The sequence below is a fragment of the Pan troglodytes genome, chromosome 2 (assembly GCF_028858775.2).
Source record: "Pan troglodytes isolate AG18354 chromosome 2, NHGRI_mPanTro3-v2.0_pri, whole genome shotgun sequence".
In the NCBI taxonomy this organism is placed as follows: domain Eukaryota; kingdom Metazoa; phylum Chordata; class Mammalia; order Primates; family Hominidae; genus Pan; species Pan troglodytes.
The window spans coordinates 198,008,898-198,033,167 of NC_086015.1; the positions used below are offsets into that span (position 1 = coordinate 198,008,898).

Genomic DNA, 24,270 nt, shown 5'->3' on the forward strand with positions numbered 1-24,270 from the left:
TTTAAAAATACTGGAGTGACTGCTTTGCTGGCTATTCTTTTATAGCTCTTGTAAATGAAGAAATTAAAACTGCAAGTTGAAACTGAGTCACTGATGGTACCAGATGTTTCTGGAGCAAAACTGGGAAAGAGGGTGAGCATTGGAAAGACACCTCCTCCTGTTATCTTCGAGAAGCCATTTACTGGGAAAACAAAAACTGAGCTTCGTGATGCATAAATTCCAAAATGCAGAGGCAAATTTCTTTCCCTTTGACCACATGTCGGAAAGGCTCGGGGTTCAGTAACTGGAGGTGAGTCGTGGCCTTTCCTAAACTCGAGTGACTGTGTTGGGAAAGGCGGGTGGTCTTGGGCCTGTATCAATGTGGGCTTCTTTCCAGGCCACGAGAGCCGCTCTCAGAGTAGCCAAGGAGGGTCCTGCGGGGAGGTCTTGGTGACCAACATGTGCCCATTGGAGGCGTTTGTGTCTATCCTGCGGGGAGTGTGCACAATTAGGCATATGTATGATTGGAAATGCATTTTCGCCATTGCTTTCATGTTTATACATGTACATATGTAGGAATTCATGCAATAACTATTAGATAAGTAGGCTGTGGAGGTCTTGAAAGCAGGGGCTCCAAGTGTGCAAAGTACTCGGTTCTCCACCTGTGGTGGGTCCTTCATAGTTGGTAAACCACAACAACAGTTCTGGGGGTGAGGAGTGGAGCAAAAGTTGGTGGAGTCATCTGCATTTAGGCAGAGCCTGGCATGTGCAGCTCCAGCAGCAGGGCCAGGACATAGAAGGCTGGCACGAGAAAGAGGGCCAGCTGTGGGGCTGGAGGTCAGGGGAAAGAGCAGCGCCTGCCCACCCATCAACACACTCCATGGCACAGATGCAGGTGCAGGGCTGTACAGAGGGCAGGTGACACGATCTCAGGTCCTAGCCCCCTTGGGGGAAAGCAGCCCACCTCCTGGGGTGATCTCTGCACTGAGCCCTGAAACCCAGGTCCCTCAGCTTCCTCAGGACCACCCTCTATGAACTTCACTTTGCCCATCTTTCAAGGCCTTGTCCACTTACCCCTCTTGCTTCTTCATGCTTGGAACAGAAGCATCCTCAAATCTGTCCAATCATACCTCCTTTTCCTCTTCTTTTCTCTGCTTCTATTCACGGCCAAGTTTCCTAAAAGAGTGCTTCTCGTTTGGCGTCTTCACTTACTCCCCTTCCACTCTCCTTGAAGTCTGGTCTAGTCTGCAACCCTCATCAGCTGCCTTCCCCCAACCTGGAACCTGTCCTGGCCTGGGTCACCTTGACAGACTCCTAGATGCTAAACGCCAGAGGCACTCCTCAGTCTTCCCACGGCCTGGTTCTTCCTGCAGCATCCAATGCTGCTCTCAGGACCGCTTTCCTGACATCCCACTCCTGCTGCTCCAGGATAATGCTCTCTCTTGGTGCCCTCTGCCCTGAAGGCCAGACTGATTTGGGGCTCTCTTCCCTCCCTGGCCCTTCCATGTTGGTGTGCACCACAGGCCCGCCTCTTCTCTGCTCCATCATCATGTCTCCGTGGCAGTGTTTCCATCCCTGGCTACACACCAGAAGGAGCACCTGGGATCACTAAAAATATACCAATGCCAGGGCCCATTATACAGAAATACAGTAATCACATCAGAATGTCTGGGAATGGGACCCAGATATCAGTATTTTTTTTTAAAGCTGTCCAGTTGATTTTGATGAGAGAAGGTTGAGACCCATTGTTCTAGAGGCTTCTTCAACTCCTTAACCACCTTCCAAAAGGTTTGATGCAAGCCTGATTTCTTTCTGAGCCCCACAACTGTATACCTGACTTCGTGCTTATCAGTGCTGCTTAGATAGCCACGTGCCCCGCCCCCACTATGGCAGACGCAAAGCAAGCTTGCCCTTGCCTGCACCTGCTTCTGCCCCGTGTGCCCTCACTCTGTGGATGGCGTTCATCTGTTCCCAGTCACCCAGGCCCAACCCTGGTACCCTGGACTCTTCTTTTCGCCTGACCTACGTATCCAACTGGTCTAAGCCCTGTCGCTTGTTTTCATCCTACCTTTAGTTACTTCTAAAGACTTCTAGAACTGGCTCCTTCTTTTTCATCCTCTCTCACTCCACCTGCCTCAGCCCCATCCTGTCTCACCTGAGCTATTGTAAGACCTGCATCTGGCCTTCTTCTCTGCAGCCTTGTTTCTCTCCATTCTCCCCACAGCTACCACAGGGACAGCTCCAACACCGACCAATGATCACATTCTCCACTGCTGGAACCCCCCAGTGGCTCCCCATGCCCTTCAGGCAGCCCCGTACCTCCCGCTCTGCCCTGCTCTGGGCCAGCCCCGGGTCCCTGCCTCCTGCCCACTCCCACTCTGACCTGCTTTCGGCTCCTGCTTGCTCCCTGCTCTCCTGCCTAAGCTGCTCCTGTCTGGACAGCATTTCTGTTTCCTGCTCAGCCCTCAGATGCCCAAAGGGATGACTTCCTTCCTGGAGCCTTTCTTACCTTCTCCCGCTACCCTGTGCCCACCATGCCCCAGAGTTCTGTCCTGGCACAATGACCTCCCCAGGACAGGGAAGATGTGATTTATCTCTGAGAAGGCCTGGCCCAGAGGGCATGCTGGGGAAATGCTTGTCAAATGAATGAATGAATGGTGACTGGTTTGACTACAAGGGAAGGTGGGTGTGGCCAGATGTGCAGGACACCAGGAAGAAATTCTGAGCCAATGTTGGCTAATCCGAGGTCATCCTACCTTCGGTCACACCAGAGACATTCATCTACATCGTATTGTATAACAGGGCTGTTAGAAATGCACATATATCACTTTCATTTCCTAATCTATAACTTGGGGATAATAATATCAATTTGGCAGAAGTGCAGTGGGGGTCAGAGAAGGTCACGGCTGTGAACATGCTTTGGAAATGATAAATGACCGTTCACACGTGAAGGGTGAGTACCCAGTGTCCCAGCCGGGCAGATGCTGTGTGCTGTTGATTCTGAGAATGTCCAGTGTGGAAGCGGAGTGCACAGCTGGGCACAGTGGTCCCATCGCAGTGGGCTTTGTGGTGCCTGGCAGGCATCCAGAGAGGGTTGAGCCTGCACCTGCGGCAGAGGCCTTTGCACAGCGGGCGATCCCTGTGGGCAGGGAGGAGAGTGCGGGGTTTACGCGCAGCACCTCACTCGCTGACCCAAGGGCCCGCTAGGCATCAGGTCCTAACTTGGTGCCTCTGCGTGCATGTGATGAGGGCTCCGCTCCCGTGACCTGGGGTCAGCAGGCTGCAGGGCCTTAAAAATAGCGCTGGGAGGATATTTTTAGTGCACCATCCTGAGGTGTGGCTGGAGCCTGCGGCCTCCTATGACGCATGACAATAGTTTTGGCTCCGTTTGCCAGTGATTCAGACAGCTGGTTTTGGACTTCAGGGGTGTAAAAATAAAACCAAAGTGGGGGAAGTTGGGTTCTAGCCATGAGGCATCCCCCACCCCCACAGCATCTGCATCATTACTCCTCAGAAGGTTTCCTTTGAGCCTTGGTCCTCTGGAGCTTAACAAATCACAGTTCCTCCTGAAGGGTTTTGGGCTAGTGGTAGGACAAAGGAGAACCCCGTACTAAAGGCCAGAAACCGAGGCCGTGAGAGGATGTTTAACTTCCCCAAGTCACATAGTCAATTTGTGACAGGACCACATTCAGATCCATGTTGAACTCCAAAGCCTCTGCTGTCTTGCCGATTTTTCAACCACAAAACCATTTTAAAGTCTACAAAGCACTGTAATAAACTGTATCTGATTCGATCCTCACAGGAGGCAGTGTTTAATCCCAATTTTACCAGTGAAGAAACTGAGGCTCAGAAAAACAAAGTGACTCCAAATTCCTTGAGCACCTGGCCAGGGTCAGTCCCCACGGTGGCTGACATGGTTGACCAATGGCCTCTGGGGAGAAGGCTATGGGCACAGACACTGGTCCCTGGCTTGTTGGGAGGGAACAAGGATGTCCATCTGTCCTCCCTCACCACTGCCTCCTGGGGGACAAGGAAGATGCCCAGAGTGAGTGGGCAGGGTGGGCGATGGACTCATACCCTGCCTTGGTGTCTCTGTGGCTCCTGGGAGATCCTTGCAGGCAGCGGTGAGCATTGTGACTTGAGCCCTGTGGTGGTGGCTTGCCATGTGGCCAGTCAAGGTGGACGATGGACTCATATGCTGCCTGGGTGTCTCTGTGACTCTTGGGAGATCCTTGCTGGCAGCGGTGAGCACTGTGACTTGAGCCCTGCAGTGGTAGCTGGTCACATGGCCAGTCAAGGCTCAGTCTTCTTAGTGATCAAAGGACTGAAAGTGTCCAGTAGCTTTGGATGATGGTTGAGGACTCGTTAATAAAGACCACTGCCCTATGGGAATGCGTTATACTCTCTGGAATGAGCCGTGCAGGTGGGCTCAGAGAACACACCGTTTGCACACTCATAACAATGTAAAAGTATGAAAGTAAAAGTCATATGAAATCCTCCTGTGCAGAGCTAGTTAATGTTGGGTGACTGTCACTCCAGGCATCTGTCTTTGCACTTGCAAGAGGGATAACATGTAGGTAAATAGGAAAACACTGTACAGTATATGCTATCCTTTACTTACTTTAGTCAATGGTATATCAACAAACATAAATCTATATCATTTTAACTGCATCCGATTCCATCGTATGAATGTACCTTACTTTATTTAATCAGTAGGCTTCTGATTGCAATTTGCATAGGGTTTTGCATTTCAGCCATCTTTCATGATCCTTAAAGCTTGGGCCTCAATCAAGATACACAAAAATATGCACTTTAAATTACTTATCAGAGACTCACCTTCACATTGCCCCTACCGTTTTATTTCTATTTAATGACAGAAAAAAGGGAGATGACGGAGACACAAAAGGAGAGCCTCGTCTGCCACCGCTCAGGCAACCTCACCAACTGCTTTACCTTGTTAAATGCAAGAAGCTCTGTATTATTTTTGCAATTCTTAGCAATAAGTCACCTGGCTTGATGAAGCTCCAGTCTTATTTTAGGGCCTTGTCTTACCCGGATGTCACTTCTCTGAGCCATCCCAGCTAGCAGAGGGGAGAGGAGAGCTACATTCTCCTGCAAGCGAATGTCATCACGTGGCAAGCCGAGGTTCCACTACTGGTGCTTATGGTGCTGCCCTAGGCAGCCTGTTGGACTTTGAGCTCTACTTTCCTTGCAGGATCATCTTTTGAGAGCCAAATGCAGTCATATATGTGAAAGCAAATGTTTTTTAATTGCAACAGGGAGTAAAACATGAAGCTGTCATTTTGTTAATTATTTTGACCACCTAGTGGTTCTTAAAGTTTTCAAATATGGCTGTGTTTTTATTTTTTATTCTATTTTACTATTTATGTATTTGTTTGTTTGTTTATTTTTTGAGATGGAGTTTTTGCTTTTGTTGAGCGGGCTGGAGTGCAATGGTGTGATCTCGGCTCACTGCAACCTCCACCTCCTGGATTCAACTGATTCTCCTGCCTCAGCCTCCTGAGTAACTGGGATTATAGACATCTGTCACCATGTCTGGCTATTTTTTTTGTATTTTTAGTAGAGACAGGGTTTAGCCATGTTGGCCAGGCTGGTCTCGAACTCCTGACCTCAGGTGATCTGCCCGCCTTGGCCTCCCAAAGTGCTGGGGTTACAGGCATGAGCCACCATGCCCGGCTGCATCTGTCTTTTTAAAGTAAAAAGTTTTCCCTGATGCCTGACAAATATCTGATCAGCCTCTAGCACATGGCCAGCCTTGAACAAGGTGCTAGGAGTATAGCACCAATAAGATAGCTGTGGTTTCATCTTTTCCAGAGCTGGCATTCTAGTAACTGAGAGTCCTTGCACTACCCATTGTAGTATGCATGGTAGTATTTGTGTAGTATCTGTTGTGGTACACAACAGATATGTGGTAGTATCTGTTGTAGTACCTTTTGTTGTATCCATGATTATATCCATTGAGCAAGGAAAGTGCATGATGCTTGGTTTGAATTCAGTGCTATTTTTAAATGAATTTCTATGTTGTTAGTTACAATGGCAGCTCTGTTGTACATTTGAGAAACAAGGTATAGTTGCAAGACTTCATGTTCATTTAGTCTAGAAACAATGCTGGATTCATAAGGAACCTGTGGACTCCCTAGCAATAATTTTGAGCCCTTCTACCTGCTGCCTTACATTCCAGCTCAGGATTTTGGGGCCTCAGGCCTTAGACTCTGGAGGGCTATAATAAATTTCTAGACACTTTATGGTCATTCATATAATTTGACACATTTTCCAGTTCTTCTCAGGTCCTGATTCTGATGGATACTTTTACCCCCAATCTTTGGAATTCAGCTAACTTACCAGCTCTGTAGGGAAAAGATGGTGAAGCCATCATAGAGAAGTCCCAAGATGCCAATTAGGAAAAAATAAAGACAGGGACTCCTCCATCCCAGGAAGAAGGCAGTAGGAGGTATTGACAATTAGGTTTTGAGGACTAAGTCCTGTTGGGACCAAAGCATCTCTTTTTTCTAATTATGTCCTTGGTGGTATTTACGGAATTTAAGAGTGCTCCTCTGAACATGATGGTCTTCTGATGTCCCTCACAGGCAACTCAAAAGAATAGGGATAATTCTTCGAGAAAACATGTGTGATTCACCACCAAAAACCACAGAGGCTAAAAAGGACCTCTGAGATTTAGATTTTGGAATTTATATGTGGGAAAACTGAAGTTCTGTGCGAGAGGAGATTTGACTTGCCCGAGTTTATGAGGAACTCAGATCTCATGACCTTCCTGCCTGGGGCTTTTCTTATTGTGCTAACCCGCTTTTTCAAGATTGTCTCTGACACCAGGGATTTATCCTATTGCAGCAATTCTGTTCATGAATGAATGAATTCAACGGCCATTTATTGAGTTTTCCCTGAAAACTTTCCCTGAAAGTTATATCCTGAGAACTGTGCTAGCCACTGGAGATACAATAATGAACAGGAGAGAATCTAGGTCTCAAGGTCTTACCTCCTAGTAAGGGAAACAGACAACTAAACAGGTAATTAGCGCATATTAAGGTAATGTCTCAACAGCGGTACAGGGCCTCCTAATCCAGCTGCTGGGAAAGGAGGTGGTGATGGAGAGCGCTGAGTGCTCTGGGCCAGTGTCCTCCCCTGGTACCCTTAGATGGTATCTAAACCGTCTTCAGGGTTGACTAAGAGTTAGGGGAGGGAGGGCAGAGAGATCCAGGATGATGTGTGTCATGTTTGAAGACCTGGAAGCAAGAGCAAACACGGGGTATGTGTGATCAGAGCATTCGTGCAAGAGAACGAGTGCCGAAGAATAAGGACGTAGCAGAGGTCAACGGGGACCAAGCTGGAAGGATTCTGTGAACCAGAGCAAAGGGGCTTGGATATTATTCTGAGGTCTAAGGAGGCCATTGAGGGGCGACAGAAACCCTGTTGGATTTGTGGCTTAAAAGATGGCTCTGGATGCTGTGTGGAGACCGAATTAGAGGGGACTGAGGGGTGAGTCAGGAGTTGCGGTTACAACATTGTGCAGTGTCCAGGCAAGGGCAGAGGTGGCAGAGGGCTGGAGAGAAGTGGTGGCAGTTAAGAGAACCTTTGGAGGAAATTGAGTCAGAGGCCTTTGTGAGTTACTGGAAGTCCATGCTTATGAGAGAAGTCTCATAATTCCTTGTCCATGAAGTTTAATGTTCTTCAATGAGTGAGATATTGGTTCACCTGGAAACCTAACACAGAAAAATGGATAAGCCGTCTCACTGCTGTGGCTCTGTTCACACCTGCGCGCTGTGTCCCATTCCCTTCAGGCCTTGGGCCCTTAGGGCCTTGAATGCCTGAACATCGATGTAACCAGTTCGGCTCCCTGGGCACCCATCAGGAATTCTTTATGGAAATAACTTGTAATGAGATTACAGTGGATTGGGGGAGCTCCTCCAGGGAAATACATATGTCTCCTTTCATAGGACAATCCCTAGAGAATCAGTGACTAACAGCGATCCGCCTCCAATCCTAAAAAACTGCTGCGGGCCGGGCGCGGTGGCTCACGCCTATAAGCCCAGCACTTTGGGAGGCCGAGGAGGGCGGATCACGAGGTCAGGAGATCGAGACCATCCTGGCTAACGCGGTGAAAGTGAAACCCCGTCTCTACTAAAAATACAAAAAAAAATTAGCCGGGCGTGGTGGTGGGCGCCTGTAGTCCCAGCTACTCGGGAGGCTGAGGCAGGAGAATGGCGTGAACCCGGGAGGCGGAGCTTGCAGTGAGCGGAGATGGCGCCACTGCACTCCAGCCTGGGCGAGAGCCAGACTCCTTCTCAAAGCAAACAAACAAACAAACCAACAAACAAACAAAAAACTGCTGCGGCAGCTTCTAGGACAAATCTGAAGCTAAATCCGCACTTCGATACTGCATCAGATGCGGGACGCAGAGACAGAGAAGAAGGAACCTGGTAGGCAGTTCCAGCTGAGCCAGCAGAAACCAGCAATGTAGCAAGCTCTCTACGAATCAGGGCAGAAGTTCTTCTGAGATAGGTGAACAAATTGTAAACAGACAACAAGAAGTCAGAGCCAAGGTTAAGGACCCCTAAGGTAACCCAGACCCCTAAGGGAACCCACCTGATAGGCTATTTAAGAAAGAAAGCATTGTCTTAGAAACGGGAAATCGGGAAATCGCTGGTGCAGCCAGCACTTGAGTAAGGCAGTCCCCCGAGGGCAGAGACCATCTTGCATGTTGCCTGCCAGGCACACAGGGGATGTGAAATGCAGATGAATGAATAACGAATCAATTGATTGTAAATACTCCATTTCTTGGCTTTGACCGTATGGAAGTTGTGGAAGAGTTCTTGGAGGAGTGGGTACAGGTATGTGTTCTGATGGGCCAGGTATGCTGGACAGAGCCCTTGGTGCTGAAGGAATGCATCCATGATCTCCTGGGAACTGTCCCAAGCTTCTGGAGGGCTGCAGTTCGGGCCAACCAGTCCAAGACGACCTGAGAGAAATCCCAAGGCTCCTGCATTCCTGGATCCTGTAAGGAAGATGCGCTGAAAAGGGCCCCTCTGGGCATCCATCAGCGTTCCAGCAGGACACCTGGCAACGTGTACTACATACCTCCCTGGAAGGAGCTCCATCGTGTCTGACTGCGGCTGTGGGTGAGGGAGCAAGAGGCAGCAGGGTGTGCGTGTGTGTATATGTGTGTGTGCACGCACATGCATCTGCAGGGTTTAGACAGTGATGAATGAATATACCAAAAATAAGGATTCTATGTCTATTAGAAGTTTTATTTAAATTTCCTTCCTTGAGGTCTTTCGTTGAAAAAGGTGGTCATCATTTAATGGAGTTTGGCAGCACATTTTCCCAGCAACAAAATAAATTAATCAGCTGTAGGCTTGGGGAGCAGATCTTCATCCCTATTAGGAGTGTGGGAAAATAGAAAATATTGCTCTGAGTGGAAGCCCAAAGGCCAGAATCTCCCAGTTTGGAGCTCATTGCAGAGGACTTTTTGCTTCTTTCTGGCTTCTCAGCTGCATTCTGAGTAGAAGAGGGTGTGAGACAATGTCCTTCAGATAAACAAGATGTCACTGTGGTGGGGAAATAATGTGAACACATAGAAATTGCTCAAGAAATGAGCACAGATGGAGGGAATGGAGTCAAGGAAGGAGGGAGGGAGTCCATATCATATTTGAAAGACATCTAATCTTGGTTGGAAGGGCACATGTGGGTGGAAAGAATTCAAGGAAGCCTCATTCATTCATTATTTATTAATCCTTTACAAAACTCCATTTAATAGACTTTGGTGCCTGCCATGTGGCAAGTACTGAGCTGGGAGCTGGTCATACAGCCAGAGACAACACATGTATGGCCCTTGCCCTCATGGAGCTTATAGTCTGGTGGAGAGGAGAGGCCGCCACTGATTAAGACCGCAAGTGCTGTGAAGAAAAAGAACAAGCAGAAGCAAGCATAATAGGGGAGGCCCGCTTAGGACTAGGGAAGGTGACATTTAAGCAGAAGGCTGAAAAACGAGCAGGATTCCATCCTGTGAAGAGCTCGGGGAAGGGCATGCCGGGTAGAGGGAGCTGCATCTGCAAGGGCCTAAGGCAGTGAGGAACTTGGCTCTGGGAGATATGGAAAGGAGAGGACAGTGTGTCTAGAGGGTGGAAGGCAGAGACACAGGAAATGAAAGAGGAGACATAGGAGGGGCCAGATTCTGTAAGGCCCTGTAGGTCTCAGAACACAGAGATCAGCTTGAGTTGCATTTTGAGGGCAATGGGAAGTTGCTGGTGGGTTTGAATCAGGGCTTAGGGTTTTTTGGTTTGTTTGTTTGTTTGTTTGAGAAGGAGTCTGGCTCTGTCACCCAGGCTGGAGTGCAGTGGCGCGATCTCAGCTCACTGCAAGCTCTGCCTCCCGGGTTCACGCCATTCTCTTGCCTCAGCCTCCCGAGTAGCTGGGACCACAGGTGCTCACCATTACGCCCGGCTAATTTTTTTGTATTTTTAATAGAGATGGGGTTTCACCGTGTTAGCCAGGACGGGGGCTTAGGTTTTTAAGCAGTCTGGATGCTCTGTGAGGTAAGGATTGGAAGAGGCAAGAGTGGAGGGAGTGAGAACAGAGCGACAGTTGCGGCAGCTCAGAGTGGAGAGGGTGGGGGAAGTGGGGTTGCAGGCAAGGGCCCTGGAGAGGTGTTCCAACACAGAACGGATAGGACTCGGGGCTGCTAGATGCGGGGATTAGGAGGAGAGAAAGATCAAAAGTGACTCCTACATTTCAAATTTGGAAAACTATTTATTTGTTTACATCATGGAGAAAATTGTCATGACCTAAACTTTGGAGAAAAGGAGGAATAAGATAATTTCACCAAGAATTCCGTGAGTAATGCTCACCCTATCACCCTCTGCCACAGATGAGGAAAGGTTAAACAAGACCTGAGGTTTTCCCGCTCACTGGAGTTTGCTGGGGTTATTGCGCTGCCTTTCTGTTTACTGGACTGATAAAGAAAATAAAATTGAGCAATTGCTCCTGCCTCAGGAAAAGAAATCATGTACTGAGTGAATAATGATTGAATAAGAAATGAGATGGGTTGTTATTTTAAACTAGGATCTCCTGCCTACCAGAAATTGTGGGGAAAAGATCATTGCATGATCAAATTTGGGAGCCCAAGTAATGGAAGAAGATACGATTAGCCAGGCGAAGAACATAAATTTCCACAGTGGGCAAACGAACCAGTAAAAAGTCATAACAGGGAGGAAAATGGAAAGATAATCTCAGAGACAAAAGCATCTGGGGTATTTGAATGAGTTAAGAGGACGGGCCTGGAATCAGTCCGCAGAGCCTGGGCTCCAAAAGGGTTCAGTGGCCCAACCAGGAGTTCAGGTGGCAAAAGGGAAAGGGGAAATCTGACCAGATGACAGGCCGTTGTCTCAGGGTGAAAGGTAGGGGGTGGAAGGACAATGGGTATATGAGTCAAAGGCACCAAGGTCACTGCCAGTCCACAGCTGGCCCTACTGCCTTGATCTGCACCAGGGTGGGCAGGACTGAGTCTCCTTTGGTCACTGGAGTCCCAAAAGGAGCTGAGGGGCTCCCCTGCTTTCTGCACCCCTCTCCCCACCCTCACCCTCTCACCCTTTTCTCCCCTCCTACCCTATACTGGATCACCCAGCCAGGGAGCTCTCCTCACAGGCTGGGCTTCTCTCTCCTCTTTGGCTAGAAGGCCTCCCTCCTCTGACATCATCAGCAGCAGCAGCACTGATGAGCTGGGACTCTGTCAGATGTAGGGAATGCATGGCCGCATGAGCACCAGTGTGACAGCAGCTACACACAGCCCTCCAGACCGACTATGTAAAAAGGCTCACCCAGCAATTGATTGGCATCCATGAATCAGGGAGTGAAGATGGACTGACCCTCAGAAGTGTCTAATAGGATAAGGCAGCTTAGGCTAAGGGCAGAGGCTGTGGCTAGCCAGCAAGAAGTCAGGAAGCTCACTCCTACAAAACACAAGGGAATCAATTCTGCCCACCCGAGTGAGCTTGGAAGTGGATTCTTCCCCAGTAGGGCCTCCAGAAGAACATGCCGCCTGGCCAATACCTTGACTACAGCCCTGTGAAACTCCGAGCTGAGGACGCGGCTGAGCCGCGCCTGGTCTCCTGACTCACAGGAACTGTGAGCTAATGAGTGTGTGTTGTCGTGTTTGCGGTGATTTGTAACACAGCAATAGATAACTAATATAGCTTCATAGGTGTTGGGAGAATTAAGCGAGATTCTTCTCATGAAGCCCCTGGCACGGGAGGCACATACCAGGGCCTCAGTAAGTTTGGCTGTTAGAATCACCATCACACTTTGTGTGGCACAAGCCACCGGGAGGGGAACATTTGTGAACCATTTTTTTGGGAAAATCTCACAAAAAGCAGAATCCAAGGGGAGTTGTAAAGAAGAGCAAGGCTTAGAGAGTCAGCAAGAGGGGCAGGTGGGAGTGGGAGAAGTGGCGTGGCAGAGAGATGCTGGAGGTAGAATTTATACGGCAGCGTCTAATTGAGTCCTTCCTTCAGTTATACGTTCCCAGGGGGTGTAGAAACAAAGATCAATAAGCAGAATGTCTGTACTTAGGAAGCTCACTGGTGTGTAGAGAAGTACACAAATGGCATAATACACATGTCACGCATGGGCAAGAATGTGCTCGAGGCTTTGAGACTGTGGAAAAGGAAGTGATCTACACATTCCTGTATGATAAGCCTGGGTTGAATGGAGGATCTTTACAAGGGACAGGTGGGAGGCAGTTGAAGACGTAGGGAAAGGTCACCTGGACCCCCACTGGCCTATAGCATATCTTTGCATGACTTAGAAAATGGGGCCTCCTCTGAGTGGACCGATTAGTAAAAGTCATGCCTTTGGGTAGCTGCAGCCAGACTGGCACTAGAGTTGTCAAGTAGAAGGTGCCTTTCTGCAAAATAGAGAAAGTCACCTCTTCCTGTGGAGGGAGAGGTCTCATGCCAGGCCATGGAATAGGGCTTGGTAAAAGGAGCATGGGGCCGGGTATGGTGGCTGTTGCCTGTAATCCCAGCACTCTGGGGGGCCAAGGCAGGCAGATCACGAGGTCAAGAGATCTAGACCATCCTGGCCAACATGGGGAAACCCTGTCTCTACTAAAAATACAAAAAATTAGCTGGGTGTGGTGGTGTGCGCCTGTAATCCCAGCTACTCAGGAGGCTGAGGCAGGAGAATTGCTTGAACCTGGAAGGTGGAGGTTGCAGTAAGCAGAGATCATGCCACTGCACTCCAGCCTGGAGAGAGAGCAAGACTTTGTCTCAAAAAAAAAAAAAAAAACAAAAACAAAAGGAGCATGGACTGGATTTCAGCTCCTACTTGCTCCATTCAGCCAAATGGCACACGCTGCACACCTGTGTGCCTCCCGGGCCGGAAGGGAAAAGGGTCTGGCTCCAGGGGCCTGCCCCTGCAATTCCCCATCGAAAACCAACAGTGATTGCCCATCCACCCCTGCTCACAAGCAGAGTCCTGCAGAGGGGCCCGACGGTTCCACGCCTCACGCCAGCCAGTTTCCAGGTCTGCAAATGAAGCAGTAGGGCCTGGTGCCCTTCGGGGTCCTTTTTGCTCCTACGGTCTGGCCTTCTGAGTCTGCGTGCTCTGGGCAGATGTGAATCATGTGTTGACACCCTCCACAAGGTCCACACCAGTGGAAGCTCAAAGAGCCTTTATTGACTCAGATGGAAAAATCCAGCATGATCTGGCCCTGTGCACCACTGGTGGTGGAAAGGATAAAAAGTTCTGCAGGGTAGTGAAAGGACTGGTGGATATCATTTTTTAAAGTCTAAAATGTGGCCAGGTGCAGTGGCTCACGCCTGTCATCCCAGCACTTGAGGAGGCCGAGGTGGGTGGATCACCTGAGGTCAGGAGTTTGAGGCCAGCCTGGCCAACATGGAGAAACCCCGTCCCTACTAAAACTACAAAAATTAGCTGGGCGTGGTGGTGGATGCCGGTAATCCCAGCTACTCAGGAGGTGGAGGTATGAGAATCGCTTGAACCCAGGAGGTGGAGGTTACAGTGAGCCAAGATGGCACTGCTGCACTACGCCTGGATGACAGAATGAGACTCTGTCTCAAAAAGTAAAAATAACAATAAAAATAGAATAATGTCTAAAATGTGAGAATCAGCAGCATTCACTTCCAGGAAGCATCACAGGAATCTGTGGCAGCCTGGTTGGTTATTCCAGACTCACAGGGCCCAGGAGAAAGAAGGGCTTGATGGGAACGGACGCCATGCCCACTTATGAAATGCTGGCTGCTTTTAACATCTGCAAGCACTCAGGCTAGTTTGGAGAGGGGCTGTCTCCCGGCCCCTACCTCCAACTCTTAACCCCCACGCAACCCACTTTCAGAGCTGTCTTCAGGCAAACTGCAAATGTGAGAGACTGATAAACATGTTTCTAGGTCTGGCCTCCCAGGGTGCTTTTCTGTAATCAAAGCCTCAAGCTCCCAGAAGGAAATTCTGCCTGGGGTAAAGAGTTGTTAGAGGAAGGCTCTGTGGAAGGCAGGCTATCAGAGACTGGGTTCATTTTAATAATCCAGAGATGGATTATTATAGCCTTAATTATTCATATTAACCTTGACAACCCAGAGACACCCTTGCAATGACAGCACTGTAAAGAATTCATTCGTTTAACAAATGCTCACCGTGCAGCCTCTCCTACAGGCAGCAGCAAATACCAAGTTGGAAAAGGCCAAGTCCCTGCCCTCCAACTTACAGCCCAGTGGAGATGTGGGTCTCAATAGTTGTAAAGCAAAGCAGAGTTAGGTGAGTGAGATGAGAGAGAGAAAACAAAGACGTCTGAGGCACCACGTGGTTTGACTAAGAAGGCTTCATGAAAGATGGCATTTGTGATAGGTCCTGAGAAGTCGGTAGCATTTCTGCAGGCTTGGGAGAGAGAGAAGGCCATTCTAAGCCAAGGAGACAGTCTAGGCAAACACAATGCATCAGGGAAGCTTAAGGCGTGTGGAGGGAGCAGAGACAGGCTGGCGGCATGGTGGGTATAAGAAGCCCAGTGGAGGGAGTTGCCAGATAAGGCATAGCTAGAAAGACATTTGCAGCTGGTACAGAGAGGGATAATACCAGCTGAAGGAGATCAGTAGATAATGGGGAGCCACTAAAGGTTTTAGAGAAGGGGACATGCTCAGAGCTGGGTCTTTGGAAGAGTGACCAGGCTAGCATATGAAGCTAGAGCAGATAGCTAAAGAGGACATATTGAGGGCCTGAAAACATGATAGGAAAACAGAGCGGTTGGAGGGATATAGGACAGAGCTGAAATCTGCACAAGCATATTTTCGAAGTTGTGAATCCCAGCTGGCACAAAACAAAGCCATGATTATGTAGCAAGCAAGAAATCCTCAGTCTGTTTGGTGATAGGCCTCTGTTTTCTTTCACCAATGTATTGGGTACCAGTAGCATCAGCACCAGACTTGGACTAAGGGATTCTGAGATTGACTCAAATAGTGGAAAGACCAAGAGAAGAGAATCATGAAGAAATGCTAAGCACTGAAGCCAGAAGGTGGAGGCTGAACTCCAGGCCAGTAGCTGTGCAGCACATTATTCTCCCTGCTAGGTCCAGCAGTACCTCCTGCATGCACTCCCATAAGCATCAGGGAATTGGAGCTTCAGGATCCACACAAAGGCCAAGCTTTGCCAGCCTCTGTTAGGGCACAGGCCACTGGTCCTCTGTCTTCAGTACAAACTAAAGTCGTCTCCACCTAGGACAGATTGCATTTCCTCTCAGGACCTCAGTGTGTCTCATTGTAAAATGGAACTACGCAAGGCCCCTTCCACCTCTTACACTTCATGATACTGTGAAAGGGAAGGATAACACAGAGGCCTGTAGAATCTGTGCTTAAAAGCCAACATAAGTTAGCTGGGACACTTGTTCAAAACCGTGAAAAAAGAGATCGCTTGCAGTCAAAGATACATGGAAGTATGAGACAGAAGGTGGTTAAAAGCCAGAGACTGAGTGGTTTCCTCCAGTGGGATGTAGAGCACTGAGAAAGGTACAAACCAGAAAGATGGGAGCATGCCCTGCCAGGGCAGGGGGCCTGGGAATCCGTGGAGTGGGAGCTGGTCCCGCGTGTAGGTGGTTGGGGGAGGGCTGGGGTGGCAGGGAGGGCATGCAGGAGGGGCATGCCTGAGAAGTCAGCTGAAGGCCTGGGCTCCTCTGGTGCTGGCGCTTCCAGGTTTGCAGCTGCCCTTCTGGGTGTTTCAGCACACGTTTCTGAGACTAGACTGGGCTGATTTCAAGGAGATGGGTAGGAGGAAGAAATGCACAACCAGGTTTTGCTGAGGAAAAAAGGAGATGTCCATAGTGACGGCTGTCTGCTCGGATTACAGAGAAGGAGCCTTGGGGATGGGAGGATAAGGGCTGACCTCACAGGGACAGAGCCTCTTTTGGGCTGCCCTGAGGCCTCTAAACCACAGCCAGCCATGGGGAGCAGAAGGCTCATCTTTAATTGGTACCAGTTTTTCTGGCAAGCTCAATTTAAAGATTCAGCTCAATTGCAATCAACGGGGTAAGCCAACCAGAAAATCAGAAAATCAGTTGCTCCTCTTGGTGCAATGGGGAGCATCAGCAACCCCAAAGGCATCAGAACATTGGCAGGCCTTCACTGGGGAACAGGGTCTCTGCTCCTCTGTCCTCAGCCTGAACTAAGGTAGTCTCCACCTAGGAGAGCACCTTCCCAGTGCACCCATTCCCCTCGGTGCTCTTGGTAAGGCAACAGCTTTCCGAGCCGTCATTGAAAGACACTGGGCCGAAGTGAGAAGGCCTGGGTTGTAGTCCTGTGTCTGCTCTACTACCTGCTGGATGGCCGTGGGAAAGTCACTTCTCCTGGCGCTGCAGTTTTCTCATCCTCAAAAGGGAAGGGGAGCAGGGAATAAGCCCTGCTGCACCTACTTTACAGGGTGATTATGAAGCTCAAATAAGATAATGGCTGTAAAAGCTGTTTTTGGACATTACAGGACATTGAGCCGATGCTCCTCTCTCGGGGTAATGGTGATGACGGCAATGATGGTAATGGTGGCTGAGTTACTTTTTATGTGCAACTCCTATAAATATCACACGAAGAGAAGAATTCCTGGTTTTAGCGCCCTAACTGTATCCACTTCATTCATCCCTGGGTTCTCACCCTGGCTCTGAGGGATTCATGGGTAGCTTTGTGAGAGAGTTGGAATGGAATGTCTCAGCGCATCCTTCTCCCTCTGCAGAGTCCAGCAGTCCCTCTTACATGTCCTCCTCCAAGCATCAGGAAATTAGACCGTCGGTACCCACATTGAGGTCAAGCTCTCTCTGGTTTCACCTGGAAGAAGGGAGCAGCTGGTGACCTTAAGTCTTTGCAAGGTATCAGGTGCTAAAACCTAGAAAATTCTTTTAACACCCCAGCTACCTATCTACTCTTATTCAAGCCAGAAAGAAAGGACTCAAAGAGAGGGCTAGGTAGGTCACACCTCTATCTTGTAGGAGAGTATGACTTTGTGTGTGTTTGTGTGTGTGTGTGTGTGTGTGTGTGTTTACACATATGGTGGGTAAACTTTCATGAATTGCAATTCTGGTTCTGAGAGTCTATATTCTGCCTACCACTTGCCTCTCTCCATAGAATATCCAATAGTCCAAAGGTTATTCTAACTGTTACTATTCAAAATAATGTCCATTTATGCCTATCTTAGATAGAACACTATTTCGCAGAAAAGGAAGCTGAGGCAATGATAAAGTAAGTTGATAATGGTTACTGAGAGATACTCTGGGCTTCAGGGATCATAATCCCTAATCACCAACTTCTCAGACCTTTTCTGAACACACAGAGGAGCCAGTGCCCTTGTCTGAAGTGAGCTTGCAGCCTGGTCCTAGGTGCAGACGGCTGCTGTTTGCTGTGGAGCAATGGAGCAGGAGGAAGGGAGCGAGATGGGCTCCCTCGCCAGTCTTAGAATCTTAGAATCTTAGAGCTGGATGGATCACTGGGTTTCAAGGGACCTGCAATGTGCTTACCACCAGAAACCTTTCAAAAGCCATACTTCATGCTGGCCTACATTTAGAACAATTTTGTATGAAGAAAACTAAGTATGTTAAAAATTTCTTTTCCTGTGATTTATTAAAGAAATATATGGGCCAGGCACGGTGGCTTACACCTGTAATCCCAGCACTTTGGGAGACCAAGTCGCAGATCACGAGGTCAGGAGATCGAGACCATCCTGGCTAACATGGTGAAACCCCGTCTCTACTACAAATACAAAAAATTAGCCAGGCGTGGTGGCGGGCGCCTGTAGTCCCAGCTACTCGGGAGGCTGAGGCAGGAGAATGGTGTGAACCCGGGAGGTGGAGCTTGCAGTGAGCAGAGATCGCGCCACTGCACTCCAGCCTGGGTGACACAGCGAGACTCAGTCTCAAAAAAAAAAAAAAGAAAAGAAAAAGGAAAAAAGAAATATACGGCTGTTGATAGGGGTTTCTAATGAACACAAGAGTCCCAATTTATGACATCTACACAATGCTAGTCAAAAGCAATGGAGCTGGGCTCTTTAGTCAACTCAGCCCCTTCGTTGTGAAATGTACATTTTCATCAGGCTATTTGGAATCACAGAAACCATTGCTATCTTTGAGGATTTCTGGTAGACTAGGGCCCAAAAGTTAGAGCTTCTGGACTAGACTGACTATGAGCATTTTACAGACGAGGAAAGTGGAGCCCAGAGGGAAAAGCAGCTTGTCCAAAGCCACACAGAGCATCAGTAGCAGGTCTGGGACTAGAAGCAGGTCTCCCATTCGCTTCCCTGGGTCCTTTCTTCAGCACTTGGACACCCGTTAGTTCTTAAGCTGGGAAGCAGGAGAAGCACATAGGACCCTTTCACAGAACCTCAGCTGTCTGGACCTGCTGATGCTTTTACAGATCCAGACCTAAGCAGGAATGGGGAGTGACAGCTTATCGCTCCCGCCATAGTGAGAGGTGAAGCCGGCTGGGCTTCTGGGTCAGGTGAGGACTTGGAGAACTTTTCTGTCTAGCTAAAGGATTGTAAATGCACCAATCAGCGCTCTGTGTCTAGCTAAAGGTTTGTAAATGCACCAATCAGCACTCTGTAAAAACGCACCAATCGGCACTCTGTGTCTAGCTAATCAGGTGGGGACCTAGAGAACTTTTCTGTCTAGCTAAAGATTGTAAATACACCAATCAGCACTCTGTAAAAACATACCAATCAGCGCTCTGTAAAATGGACCAATCAGCTCTCTGTAAAATGGACCAATTAGCAGGATGTGGGTGGGGCCAAATAAGGGAATAAACGCAGGCCACCCGAGCCGGCATCGGGAATCCAGTCGGGTCCATTTCGAGGCTCAATAAGCTGTGTTCTTTCGCTCTTGGCAGTAAATCTTGCTGCTGTTCGCGCTTTGGGTCCGCACTACCTTTAAGAGCTGTAACATTGACTGTGAAGGTCTGCGGCTTCACTCCTAAAGTCAGCAAGACCACGAACCCACCGGAAGGGAGAAACTCCGGACACACCATCTTTAAGACTGTAACACTCACCTCGAGGGTCTGTGGCTTCATTTCTTGAAGTCAGAAAGACCAAGAACCCACCAATTCCGGACACAATAGAATCCAAGTTCTGCCAAGTGTGGTAACACCCAGCTCACAAATGACTGCGACTCTTATCTTCGAGGTGACTCATCCTGGCAGCAGAATGAGCTCCGGCCAAAGGCACAGTGACATCCTAAAGCCCGCCCTCACTGTCTCTCTCCATCTCATGTTTAGCCAGAAAAGGCAAAAGCCAGTCCTTTCGTGAAATCAAACAGGCAAGTATCCCGCAGGGCTCTCTTGGCTCTGGCTAGAGTTGCTGGGACTCAAGGGATAGAAGAGACCTTACAGAGGCTTGTTACAGAGGCCTGTCACCGAGGAGACACAGAACACTGGTAATGTAGGTGCTATGGGGCATTTGCTGCACAAGGTGAATTCTATTTTACTGTTTAAACGATGGCACTGCGATATCTTTGATCTTTTTTCTTCCTCAGGGAAGTGGGTGATGGAAATGTCAGTTCTTTGTTACTGTAAGTTAAACTGCCTTTGGCTAAGCCCTGGGGTAACCCTGCTACTGTGCGGTAGGGCACTCACACCTCTGGTGTCTCATCATTAGGTCTTAATTCTGACATTATACATGCCCATGCTCCTTACTGCAGAGATGTGAGAAAACCAGAAGCTTTAAAAAATCAAGTAAGTTTAAATTTGGGGCTCCCCAAGTCAACCTTCCTGGTAAATTCTCCTTTGTTAATGACACACTGTGCAGACAGCAGGCCTCATCCATTCCTTCAGTAAACATTGAGTGGTGCTGCGAATCCAGGCTTTCTGTGAGGACCCGGGAATGAATGAGTGGGCGAGTGAGTGGTGAGTGAATGAATGAGCAAGTACCATCGTCTGTCTTGGGGGCACCTCCACACCACCCTTTTCGTTCCCAGTTACACTTGAAATTCTTTGTTGAATGTCTGTTTCCCATTAGAACATTAGCCCATGAGTGCAAGGACTATTTGTCTCATTTATCACTCTGAGCCCAGCCCCAGACACATCCATATTTGTTAAATGAAGGATGGTTAGTTGGATGACAGGATGGATTGGTGAACAAATGATCAAATAAACAAATAGGTGAGATATAGTGGGTTTCACCAAATATTTTTCATGTCCTTATTTATTCATTTTTATGTATTTTCACTCTCCTCTGTTCATTTTTTTAATAGCTTGCTTTATTCCAGAAAGAATTTGAGGCAACTTCATCAGAAGTGAAAGTTTTAATTTTGGGTTCCAAAGAAAACATTTCAAAATGTGTTGCCAAATCTTCGCTCATCATAATTTGGAATTGGACAACATTCCTGAGCACGTGTCCCAGGCAAGGTGGGCCATGGAGGGACCATAACGCATGACCATGCCCTTCAGCTGCTTTGAGTGTAGCGGAGGAAAAGCCATATACCCGGGGGGACAGCAGTTCATGGGGAATGAAGAGATTCAGCCAAGAAACACCTATTGCAGTAAAAGCAAAGAGGAAGAACGAACATTTCATCTGACCATGTCTTATTTTTTGCTTGTCCCCATTGTGCTGGTCATTCAGCAAGCACTTGATATTTTTCCATGAGATTTTATTGACACGGGAAATTAGGTGCCACTAAGACAAAGATTTATTTTCTTGGTGTCTATGCAAACTACCTACTTCAGTTGCCCATTTTGCTAGAAGTCAATTGGGCAGAAATGAACATATTTCGGGCATTATTTTGATTCTTTTTTATTGTAAACCATAGTAAGCACCAATGACATGTCAGGCTATGGGCTAGGTGCTAGACTGGTGTTAAAAAGATCTCAGTCTAGGGTAGACAAAGAGATGATCATAACACAGTGTGGTAAGAGTAGTGACTGAGGTCAATGCCTGAGGTGCTGTGGGGGGAAAGAAGAGTATGCTTAACCTGGAGTGGGGCTTCAAGGAAGCTTCCTTAAAAACCCGTGGGGCTGGCTGGGCATAGTGGCTCATGCCTGTAATCCCAGCACTTTGGGAGGCTGAGGTGGGCGGATCACGAGGTCAAGAGACCGAGACCATCCTGGCCAACATGGTGAAACCCAGTCTCTACCAAAAATACAAAAATTAGCTGGGCATGGTGGCGCGCGCCTGTCATCCCAACTACTCAGGAAGCTGAGGCAGGAGAATTGCTTGAACCCGGGAGGCAGAGGCTACAGTGAGCTCAGATCACACCATTTCACTCCAGCCTGGCGACGAGCAAGACTCTGTCTCAACAAACAAACAACAACAAAAGTGGGACTTAGCTGAGAGAAGAAAGTGGAAGGCGATGGGAAGGATGTTCCAGATATAGAGAACCCTCTAGAACCCAGACCTCAGGCCATGAGAGGGCTCAGCATGTTTGGAAAACCATGAGTCATTCTGTCTGGTTTTGGCATGGAGTGTGCGGGATTATGGAGAAATTGAGATGAAAAGCCGGAGAGGTTAGGCATGTACTAGATCATGAGTGACTATGAGTTGTACAAAGAAGTTCAGGTTTTATTTCAAATGCAACAGGGAAGCAGACACTACAGGATTTTTAGGCAAGAGAGTGACACGATCAAATATGCATTCTAGAGAGATCTCTCTGGGCATGATGCAAAGAGTGGCTGAAAAAGGGAAACGCTGGTGGCAGGGAGACGAGTTAGGGGACTGTGACACTGCAGCGGGAAGATGTCAGACCTGGATTATGACAGTGGGAATGGGGAGGATGAATGATGCAATCTGATTGCAGAAATATCTGTGAAAACCGTAGAAACTACTCAAGAAGGAAGCCAGCCATGGGCCTTTTGGTTTTTCATTGAAACGACTCTTTGCCAGTATCTGCATTTCATCAACCTTTGCTGCTAGAATCTAATTTTTTTCACGGGGTTTGAGAACACTCTCATAGATGCAAGAAAAAAACCCACCCCTAAGGATGACTTCAAACAAATCAAAGCTTTTTCTTTTAAGTGCATCCATCAAAAGCGGAACCTTTTCACCCCAGGCTTTTAGCAGGAAGATTTTTCTCTATGTTTTCTTAATGAGCAGGGGTAAGGTGATGGCAATTTTGCAGCTCAGATCTACTTGAAATTGCTCCTTCAAAGAGCCAAGGATCCTGGTCACTGGCCTAAAACTATACGACAGTGGTTCTCAAGCCTGCTGTACCTGGGTCACCTGAAGGGCTTTTAATACCCTCAATGGGCAGGCCACACCCGTGGTCAAGCACTTCAGAGAGCGCCTCTGGGGACTGAGCCCAGGCATCAGTGTTTGTTAAAACTTCCGGGTGGGTTGGGCATGGTGGCTCACGTCTGTAATCCTAGCACTTCAGGAGGCCGAGGTGGGCAGATCATCTGAGGTCAGGAGTTCGAGACCAGCCTGGCCAACATGGCAAAACCCTGTCACTACTAAAAATACAAAAATTAGCCAGGCGTGGTGGCACATGCCTGTAATTCCAGTTACTTGGGAGGCTGAGGCAGGAGAATCACTTGAACCCAGGAGGCGGAGGTTGCAGTGAGCTGAGATCCAGCCCTTCACTCCAGCCTGGGCAACAGAGTGATACTCCATCTCAAAAAAAAAAACCACAAAAAAAACCAACAACAACAACAAAAAACCCTCCCAGGTGATTCCTGATGCAGCCAAGCTTGAGAACTACTGAAGGAGAGAAGAGCTGCTAACCCCCGCCCCCCATCAACCACGCAAAACGAACTTACTACACCTCTTGGGAGAGGTACACTGGGGTCATGAAAGGGAAGGCTCAGTTCTCTTACTCCATAAAAGCACGATTTGATTTAAAATTTCCTAAGAAATTTAATCTTCCTAAAATTTTCAAGAAGATAAAAACTTTAAATAACAGAATCACCTGAAAGCAAGATAAGAAGAGATTTGAAAGATCCACGGTCCACTTCTTGACCCTAGCTTGCCTGTGTGCACTGAAGCAGTCTGCCTCAGATAGGCCCCAGCCTCTGCTAATCTGGAGGCAATCCCTAGACAGGAAGGAGGAGTCCAGGTCAACCTGCAGCCCTCACCACCAGGGCCTGCTCACCGTTTCCTGGGTGAGCCTGGAAACTCTCCACATTTTCCGCTCAAGTGTTTCAACGGCACGAAGAAAGACCCCAAACCTGGGGCAGAGCCTGAAACAGCCCATAGATTCGAGTTCTGTTCTCCCCCTAAACAATTATGCTTAACTTGTTCTCTCTTCCTTAATATATCAATGTTGATTTTAATGTAAAACTAATGCCTACGAATCACCAAACAAATTGGACCTCAAGAAGATGGCCCATATTTATTTCTGTGGCTTCTAGCACCCACTGATGCCCTGGTGTACACAGTGGAGGTGATGATGATGACAGTGATGGTGATGGTGAGTACTGTGAACATAGCCTGGGCTGGAGTTAATGATGATGATGACGGTGATGGTGAGTATTGTGAACATAGCCTGGGCTGGAGTTAATGACGATGATGACGGTGATGGTGAGTGTTGTGAACATAGCCTGGGCTGGAGTTACTGACAGTGATGGTGAGTGTTGTGAACATAGCCTGGGCTGGAGTTAATGATGATGATGACGGTGATGGTGAGTGTTGTGAACATAGCCTGGGCTGGAGTTAATGACGATGATGACGGTGATGGTGAGTGTTGTGAACATAGCCTGGGCTGGAGTTAATGATGATGATGATGGTGATGGTGAGTATTGTGAACATAGCCTGGGCTGGAGTTGATGATGATGACGGTGATGGTGAGTGTTGTGAACA

General features: G+C 48.3%; 1 long non-coding RNA gene across 1 annotated transcript; it reads left to right on the forward strand.

Annotated features, from left to right (window-relative positions):
• Positions 1–45: 45 nt before the first annotated feature.
• LOC129143661 (uncharacterized) lies at positions 46–23,088 on the forward strand. The gene is made up of 3 exons (XR_010155404.1): positions 46–289; positions 19,377–19,801; positions 20,735–23,088. It is a non-coding gene; the product is annotated as an uncharacterized LOC129143661 (long non-coding RNA).
• Positions 23,089–24,270: the final 1,182 nt, after the last annotated feature.